This window comes from Rhipicephalus sanguineus, chromosome 7, assembly GCF_013339695.2.
Source record: "Rhipicephalus sanguineus isolate Rsan-2018 chromosome 7, BIME_Rsan_1.4, whole genome shotgun sequence".
In the NCBI taxonomy this organism is placed as follows: Eukaryota; Metazoa; Arthropoda; class Arachnida; order Ixodida; family Ixodidae; genus Rhipicephalus; species Rhipicephalus sanguineus.
The window spans coordinates 172,268,100-172,278,285 of NC_051182.1; the positions used below are offsets into that span (position 1 = coordinate 172,268,100).

The 10,186-nt window shown below is 46.7% G+C and overlaps 1 long non-coding RNA gene across 1 annotated transcript; it reads right to left on the reverse strand.

Moving 5' to 3' along the window:
• Positions 1-739: 739 nt before the first annotated feature.
• LOC119400543 (uncharacterized) lies at positions 740-9,243 on the reverse strand. Its single transcript, XR_005185106.2, has 3 exons — positions 9,152-9,243; positions 827-919; positions 740-756 (listed from the first exon to the last, which is right to left on the reverse strand). It is a non-coding gene; the product is annotated as an uncharacterized LOC119400543 (long non-coding RNA).
• Between the last annotated feature and the right edge of the window lie 943 nt (positions 9,244-10,186).

A 10,186-nucleotide genomic window follows, 5' to 3' on the forward strand; every position in this document is an offset into this window, starting at 1 on the left:
CCATGATATCACGAACGACGAAAGGTAAATATCGAAGAAGTAAGCACTGGTGAGTTCTCTCTAACGGCTCGGTAGGCCAAATAATGTAGGAGTACAGCACCAGACGATTTACTTGCGCCTCAATAGAAAGCATAGCCAAAGCAGGTCGCGATGAAGCTGTATGCATCCTAACCATCGTTGAGGCAATGCTTCATTGCCTCCATATTAGCTTGCTGAAAATGGGTAAAAGAAATCGCGTGGTATTTATAGTCCAAAACTGGTAGATTATTGTGTTGTTGGCTCAGAGTTTTAGATAGCCTGGGAGTTCAAAACGAATAATGATTTCGGTAAGCGGAGATCAAGCTTTGCTACTTACTTGAAGAAATGCCCTAAAGCGAAGGCTTTCCTAATTTCATCATTGCTGGTGGCCAACAGTTTCGGTGGAATCAAGATTATTGCTAACTGAAGTGACAGGTACGAGAAATAGCCTTGCTATTCTTCAGGCCATAGAAAACGTGTAGTATGGGCTTGAAAAATACATTATATGTTGATCTTACTGTTATTCTTGCGATCTTGCTGCCAAGAGATTTGTGAGCAATTCTACTGTGCCTAACAAAAACTAAGCCTATCATAATTTTCGAGCTCACCTGAAGGATTGGACACTTTGTAGTTGGGCAATAAACTTCAGTGGCCGTGAACTCGTTTTCTTGGAAAAAGTCATTGATGGCTTGCCGCGTAATTTCTACACCCACGACAGTGTGGCCCCTCTCATAGAACCTGTGAGTGAATAATATAGCGAAGAAGCAATATTTACACTTGCAATGACAGACTAAGACTAGAAGCTCACCATTTAATTTCACGCATTTTCCCGCACATGGGAATGAATACACGGAGTTTCTTGTTGGCGGCGGTGAATTCATCTTCAATTTCTTTAAGATACCTGAAATGACCCAATATTATACAATAAGTGATCGAAATGATTTCCCTTCACCTTGCGTTGCATCTCAAGGTAGTTTTACCGGGAAAGATATACCATTTTAGTAAGTTTACTTCAACATATTGCATGAGAGATTTTCTCAATATCTAACAATACAAGTGATGCGTTGCTTTAATATTATGCGTTAAGCTATCAAGCAGTTTATAGTACCCAGAACGAATTAGAGAGAATTTCCACATGTGTTTCAGAAAGGCAAGTGCAATAGTGGAATTACTTTGTCTAACCTTAGGTTACGATTACTCAACTTTGATGATCAGCCAGTACGTTCTCATGGATGTTGCATGAGAATCACCTGAGGCGTACATTGCGCGAACAGCAAATTATCGTGGCAAGTTGTTGAGTTTTGTACCAATTGTAGCTGTATACAGCTCTACCGTAGCAGTGTACACACTGCTGTGAATAGTTCGTGCTGTTCCTAACCACAAGAAAGGAAATATTTTTACGCCGTATAGATTTTCTGGCACGACACACCGCTCTCTCGCAGTAGAGTATGTAGGCTTCAAATAAATTACATATTGTTCTAAACACAATAGTTTAATCTAATTGCTTGAGAGTGTCTCTTTGGAAACCGCGTTAGAAACAGGAAAACATCAGCTATATATATATATATATATATATATATATATAATATATATATATATATAGTCACGTCGTCGTGACGTCGTCGAAGGCAGCAGTCAGCACGTCAGAGATGAAACTTTATTTGGCCGAACTTGTGTCCGGGAAACTGAAAGACAAACTACAGCAATGCACTGATAGCGGCGGACAGAGCGTCGACCGTCGATCAAAGCGCATCGGCATTTAAAGATGTGCCGTCGAATATTCCAGCGCTACCGCCGGCTGTCGTGCAAATTCTAGAGTAAACTCGAGCGTGCGCGTCTTGCGCGCAATCTTAACAAAACGATCTACAATGATCGCGAAGCTTCTCGAACAATGAGGCGCGGTTCGCGCTGAGCGTTGCTGACAGTCTTTGTGGCCGAAAACCGAAAAAAGCAAAAGTGATAAAGAAACGCACGTGGCAATGCCCCCCTCTGAAGAAGCATCGTCCCGATGCTTAAAACAGAACACGGGAGGGGGGGGGGTGGCCAATACATGCAACAATAAATAGCAAGAATAAAGCAACAAAGTGCAATAAACAATAAGCACAAGCAAGAAAGTACAATAACAAAGGAAAATCATAGTATATATATATATATATATATATATATATATATATATATATTGTTACGGGTACGGTTGAATTATGTTTATTTACAGGGCGAGGTTGATGGTCAGGGAATGATGGCGTCGGTAGGCTCGACCAGTTCATGTCCTCTTCTTCTTCTTCTCGCTCGGCTCATACCCGTTTCATTCCCGGTTCCCAGACGAAGCCCGCTGGGCGAGTCCGAATCATCTTAGTATGTGTGAGTGAAACCGCTTAAGACGGGCAACATGTACAGCTGGGTCCGGCTTGACCGACGGCCAGCTGACGTCAAGCGCGCCACCACGTACGTCAAATCGCTCAAGCGATCAACGATGACGACTGGGCCCGTGTACTGGGGTAAAAACTTTTCGCATAAGCCACGTTTACGTTGCGGGGGTCCACAACCACACGAAGTCCTCCTTTACAGTACGAGACAGCCTGATGGTGGCTGTCATAGCGTTCTTTCGATCGCTGCTGCGATGCCACAGTACGAAGGCGAGCAATCCGCCGGGCTTCTTCGGCAAGACACAGCGTTCTGGCGACAGAGTAGTCGCTATGAAAGTCAAACGGTAGTATCGTTGTCGATGCAGCATAGCGGTGGACGTGCGTAAAGAGGGTAAAAGTGACTGTAATCGGTCGTCTCATGCTGTGCAGTATTATAAGCATAAGTGATGAAGGGGAGAACATCATCCCAGTCTTTGTGGTCGGAAGATCGTACATGGCCAACATGTTAGTCAGAGTTCTGTTCGTACGCTCTACAAGCCCATTCGTCTGAGGGTGATAAGGGCGATGAATGGCGGAACTGCGAATTGCACAGACGAACCAGTTCTATTCTATACGGCGTCCGCGACGAACTGACGACCACGATCACTAATGATCACACGGGGAGGACCATGTCGAAGAATAATAATCGAAGCAAAACAATTGTCAACGCACGCAGCTGTCCGAAGATGGTATGGACCGCCGTTTCTGCGTAGCGGGGTCAGATGGTCCGACACATACAATCACCCATCGATTGTCGTTAGATGATCGTGGAATGGGCCTAAAAGATCAATACCCACTTGTTCAAATGGAGACGAGGCGGTGACAGTGGTTGGAGAAGGCCTGGCGGAGAAGTCGAAGGGCGCTTGTAGCGTTGACACTGTTCGCAACTTGCGACATAGGGCTTGACGGTGTCTCGCATTCTGGGCCAGTAAAAGCGCTCCTGTATCCGTTCAAAGTTCTGATGAACCGAAGTGACCAGCGTCGCATCGTCGTGCATTGCTCTCAGTATGTTCCATCGCAGACTCTGTGGCACGACCAGAAGGAAGCGTGCGCCTTTAGCCGAATAATTCGTCTTGTAAAGCAAGCCGTCCGGACACAAAAGCGACCGGTGGCTCCAGGACGCGTTGCAAGCGACGAATAGTGGGTTCCAAACCAATATCATTTTTTTGTTCTGTCTGAAAGTCGTCGAGTCTGGGAATGTGGCAGAAATGTGGGCAATGCAGTCATCAAAACTGTCTTCATCACACTCGGTCGTCGTCAGAGGAAGGCGGGACAGACAGTCTGCATCCGGCGTGGTGACGTCCAGACTTGTACGAGATGACGAAGTCGTACTCCTGTAGTCGAAGAGCCCAACGTGCAAGTCGTCCACTTGGGTCACGAGATTCACCAGCCAGCAATAAAGCTGTGGTGGTCGGTGACGATTGTGAACGGGCGTCCGTAGATATAAGGTCGAAATTTGTGTACCGCGAAAACAGCTGCCAAGCATTCTTGTTCTGTCACGGTATAAGTTGCGCTCAGCCTTACTGAAAGAGCGGCTAGCATAAGCCACGACGTGTTCAGCCCCTTGATGACGCTGCACTAGTACGGCACACGATGCCGATGCCACTAGCATCGGCGTGCACTTCTGTCTGCGGGCGACGCATCGAAGTGACGCAAATAGGCCCCGACGTTAGCAGAAACTTTAGCTGGCGGAACGCCTCGTCGCAAGCCGAAGTCCACTTGAAAGGCACGTCTTTTGAGAAGACACGTTAGGGATGCACCACGTCTGCGAACCTTGGAACGAATCGACGAAAATACGAGCATAAGCCCAAGAAGCTCCTCAGCTCCCGCACGGACTTAGGTGGTTCGAAAGAGCTGACGGCCCTCGATCTTTCGTGGTCTGGCCTACACACCGTTTTTGGTCCACGAGATGCCCAAGTACTACGTCTCCGTTTCAGCCGACACGACATTTCTTTGAGTTTAGGATCAAGCCGGCCTTTTCTACGCATCCAAACGAGACTGAGGCGTCTGTTGGCTCGTTTCAGTGTGCTGCCAAAAATCACCACATCATCGAGGTAACACAAACAAATTCCCATTTAAGTCCACGAAGTATAGTGTCCATAAATCGGTTCGAACGTTGCTGGCGCATTACAAAGGCCGAACGGCATAACATTAAATTCATAAAGGCCGTCGGGCGTCACGAAGGCCGTTTCCTCCTTGTCGTTTGGGTGCATGGGTATCCTGCCAATACCCTGATCGCAAATCCATCGACGAAAAGTAGGCGCGGAATGTAGGCAGTCGATGACATCATCAATTCTAGGAAGCGATACACATCCTTTTGTGACCGGTTTAGTTTTCTGTAATCACACAGAACCGCCACGTCCATCCTTCTTCTTTACCAAGATCACTGGTGCTGCCCACGGAACTAGATGACTCTTTCACAACGCCTTTCGTACATATCAGTCACCTGTTCTGCTATAACTGTCCTTTCTGTCGAAGACACGCGGTATGGCTTTTGACGAATCGGGTGTGCAGATCCGGTGTCAATTCTGTGGTGAGCACGAGAACGTGGTAGTGAAGCCTCCGTGTCCCCTTGTGTGAAATCGAAGACAGAAAGATGTGTCAGAAGGACTCGTGCAAGAGCGTGGCGTTCATGTGAGGGCAGCGACTTGCTGATCATCCGTAAGACCTGTTCTTCAGAACTGCTTCGTTGGGTCGCTTTTTTGAGACTGCTCCTCCTCGCTTAAAACTGTAATAGAGCTGTAAGTAACTTCGTCAAATTTAGCGAGCTTCATATCGCGCGGGAGAATAGCAGGCACCGAAGAACAATTGAAAGCCCACAAATTTGAGGCGCCATTCACAACAGTCACGAGAGAACGCGGCACAAGTACATCTTTCTTCACGCAACCCGTCGCAAGTGGTTGGGTTTGGGCGTCGAACGATGAAAGGTCGGACGCAGCAACATTAACAGGAACACGCGATAGAGACCACGGCGCTATAAGCGAATCATTCGATACGACAAAATAGTTTTCCTCTGGTAAGGATGTATCGGTAAGAGTAGAGAGAAGCGCGCCATTCAACGTAATTTCGCCTGTGCCACAGTTAAGCGGAAGCACCACCAGTCTTGAAGAAAGTCGATCCCGAGAATCACATCATGAATGCACCGTGGTAGAACAAGAAATTCCGTGATGAGATGTTCTTCGCCGAATAAAACACTTGCACACAAATACCAAGGGGAACAAGACACTCTCCCGCTGACACCACGAAATGTCACACCACCATTCCACGGGAACATAACTTTCCGACCAAGCCTTTCTTTGAAAGTCACACTCATGACGGAAACCGTAGCACCAGTATCGACTAACGCAGTGACAGGTACACTATCAATTAACACACACTTTGTTCTTGACCATCACAATAGGAAGAGGAGTAGTTGCAGAGACGGAGACTGGCCGGCGACCTTACCTCCATCGGCCGCGCCGGCTAGTTTCCCGACGATGGTGGTGACGTAGAACGTCGCCGTGGTGACGGTGAACGGCGTTGGCGTCTGGTCGGTGGCGTCAGGCTACGGTCGGAAGCTGGCGAGTCACTTCTTCTGTTGTAATGACGGAAGGTATTCCTGGGTGGCGAGCCTGTGGTGTTTACTTCCCTAAGTTCTGTCGGCCAATGGTCGTCATAAATGCCTTGTTCAAGGTTAGGCCAAGTCGGTGGTGGGCCGTATCTTGCCTGGCGTCGCCGGCGACAAAAACGAGAGATGTGACCTACGGCACCACAGCTGTAGCAGACAGGCGATGGGCGACCGACGTTGTAGGCTTCGGGATAAGCTCTGGGACGCTGCGTGTAGAAAACACGGTCTTCGGAGTGCCGATTCGTGGTAGTATCCCTACGAGTGCGTTGGTCGTGCGTCATGTCATTGGGCAAGGAACTTCGGTGCTGTCGCACCTGGTCGACTCGAAAGTCTGCGCCGCCTGACATGGCCGACAATGCGGATACAGCCGATGCAGGTTCGTGGTGTTGGTTAGAAGCGCAACCAGGCTGTTCGACATCCGCCGATTTGGTGTGTCGTTCCAGTTCTTCGCGGACAATTTGCCTCACAATTGCGTCGGCTTCGGCGTAGACCTAACGGCAGCGGCTCCGTCGTCTCGATCGAAGTACCCCGCACCTCCACCACAAAGCTGTTACGGGTACGGTTGAATTATGTTTATTTACAGGGCGAGGTTGATGGTCAGGGAATGATGGCGTCGGTAGGCTCGACCAGTTCACGTCCTCTTCTTCTTCTTCTCGCTCGGCTCATACCCGTTTCAATATATATACATATATATATATATATATATATATATATATATATATATATATAATATATATTTATATTACTGAAACTCTTGCATCACACGGCCGGCCAGCATATGCGCTACGTACCGCCTAGCTTACTGTTCTTCCATTGTAGAATACGTGGTACCTAGAATCATTTTCTTTTTCTTTGACAGCGAAAGCTGTTATGAGATCAGAATAACGGCCATTTTTGGCGCCGTAGTTGTCCGCCGCCGCTGCCGGTGTCCGTAACCGCTATCGCGCGACATGAGAAAAAATATAAACAAGCAAAAATATCCAGGATGGAGCAGGGTTCGAACTCGCACCCTCTGCGTGGTAGCCCAGTATTCTACCTCAGTGCCATGGCGGCGCTGGAAACTGCTTTGCAAAATGACCCTACACAGGCTTCGTGTCGGGAAGGAACCACATTAACATGTGTAATAGAGCATGGTGGAAGAGTGAAATAACAACCAGAAGTCACAAAACGCGAATTTTGTAACCAGGCGTCACACAATGCGAATTGTGCAACGCGTGGTTTGTTGAATGCTTCCAACCCATTAAAAACGGCTCTGCCATAATTCTTCATCGTCATCGGAGCATCAACAAAGTGAACATAATGCTTTACAGGCGTTTAGCGGATGCCACGGCAGAATGACGGAAAATGGCTTAGTGGCTGCTTCCCTACTTCCCAAAAATTATGATGATTTATAGCGTAGTGGGTTCCTCGCAAGTGCACTTGCATTGGTTGCCAAGGAAGCCCATAAGCCCCCACGACCCATTTCCTCAGGGTCTGAATAAAGTTATTTCCCTCCGTCTCTCTCTTTCTTACGTTAACATATGTTATATAGCGTGGTAGGAGTGAAATAAAGACCGGGCGTCGCACAATGCGAATTACGTAACTAGTGGGTCGTTTAAAGCTTCCAAACCATGACAAAGGACTCAGCCATAATTATCCATCGTCATGAGCAGTCGCATCATCAAAGTGCACATATTGCCTTACATACGTGTAGCTGGTATCTCGCTTCTGTGCAGAATGAAGAATAATGGCGTAGTGAGTGCTTCCCAACTTCACAAAAATTATGATTTAGTGCGTAATGGGGAACTTGCTAGCGAACTTGTTTTAGTAGACCTAATATAGTTTATAACAGGCTCCAGAAATGCCAGTCTCCGGCGTTCGCTGACTATGCTGCGCTGTCCGCGCACGCCTGGCGCTTTCTTTTTAACGACAGAACATTAGTGTTTTTGCTTTAGCGGTTTATTGGACAACCTACCGTTCGCCGGTAGTAGAGTACGTAAGGGCAGTCTGTCGAGCTAGTTGGTCTACCATTATTAAACTAAAATAAGCAAGAAAAATTAACACACACACGCGCACACACAGAAAGAAAACACGAACAGAAGAGGACGAACCCTAATACGTTCCTGACACCTGCAATAGTAACATCCGCAATAATTAACGATTAAAGGCGTAGCTCCCCCCAATACAATTTTATTTATTCAAAATTTAACATCCTGACGCTTACGTGACACTATGCTCATTCCTGTATCCGTTATCTTCTCGTGGCAAATTACTGTTTATTCGTCAAACATTGTTTATACGGTGCACGCTGCCTAGCTCTACAACACTTTATAAACCGGCCAGTTGTAGACAATATTCGTAGGTGTCTGGCAATGGCAAAATCGTGGAGCGCCATCTCACGCTACAGTTACGAAGTACGAGACACGGATATATTCATGCAGGACGCTGCGTGAACACCTATTGTCTTCACCCGTGTTCATCTCTGTCGAATAGATAGGCAAGCTAATTGATCATAAGTAATATTTTGGTTCGTTGTCCTCGCTATTACTGATTCATTAAAAAATTATGATACTCTGGTATTACGCGTCGAATAACCCCAGCAATGGTGCCTAGCATTATGCTCCAACAGTATACAAGCATTGTTTTGATGCGACTTCTTGGCCACCTGAATCCGCAAGCGAAATAAGAATTCTTATGTAGCTGTACGTCACTTTTTAATAATCGGTGCGGTAGCCCAGTATCTATCGCCGACAGCTTCAATACCCCGCGCAGCAAGAAATACAATTTCTCTTAGCGTTGCTCAAAGTGAGCGCGCGCGTTGACATTGAGAATCTTTCCATACCTTGTTATACAAAAACACAACCATATCCTCTCTCGCTAGCATAGAATAAACGCTTCCGATAGATCCTACGCATTATGAAGCTTGTTTTCAGATTTCCAGCTGTAAAGGCGTCGTTCATTTTTGAGGCATCGGATCACAGAAGCACGCTGTAAATTGGCATAAAAGAGGCCTGCTTAAGGGCAAGTCTATGTCGCAAAAAAAGAAACAAGCGACTTTACGCAACCTCTAGCCGCGTCTGTAATACGTGAGCAAATTTTCTTTTCCGAACGTGCATCTTGTATTTCCTGCATATATACTCACGGATGAACTGAAGGTCTGTGGAAAGGAATGATGTGGTTCGCCCAGCGCTGAGTCCAGTATTCGACACCGGTGGTCTTCGGAAGCGACATGGCATTCGGCGCAAACAACTGTAATGAAGGAACTCGAGCCGTATATATACAAAAATCCCGGCTGCATTATGTAAAAAAACAAAAAAAAAAATGTTACGCAAGTAGTCCCTAACTCGTTTGCCCATAGGCAAAACGTCAAAGGCACATACGAAGCATTGATAAAAAAAAGCTGCATTAATGAACTACGTCGCGGTGGACATGGTCTATTAATGTTTTCGTCTGGAGCAGCTGTCGCACTGCGGCCGTTCATCACTACGGTGAAACGGCGGCTTCACTGTACCCGCGTCGCGTAATAATAAAATCTGTTATTACCTGCTGTTAGTAGATCTGTGAATGTTGCGCACGCGCTTGGATTTTTCATCTTGAAAACATATGCACGACTCATTCACCATAGCTGCCAGAGTGTTTGAGCGCCTTCTTTAGCGGGAACAAACAAATCAGTGGTGCTGTGCTTTGTTTATATTCCACATTCACAGCTGAGTGCATTTCGCCGAGGTCAGGAAGCGCAGAAAAGAAGCAGTATTAGAGATGAGAGTTGCGCCAGTTTGTACTAATCTGTTTATTCCGGACATATCCAATTATGCAAACCAAGGTTGGCGGACAAGAAGAAGGAACGAAGAAATTGCAGCTGGGTTCCCTCTGTTTCTTTGCCTAGTCAATCATGCTTCTTGAGCGGCTATTATATACGACCCGAGGAAAAAAAACTGTATTGATGCATATTGATATGTCCCCGGGCAAGATTACAATTTGGCTGAAGGGAAGAACAAAACTGATACGACCTTCACACGTGCGATGAATGAGGAGACATGAACAAGCGCACTAACGTATCCCAGCATGCACATGGGAAGGGGTAGTTCCACGTGTTCTGATTAATTGGCAGCCGCATATACATTAACTTTTACAGTCTTCCGAAGTAAAGCTGCAACTCCAGTGAGCCTAATTCTGG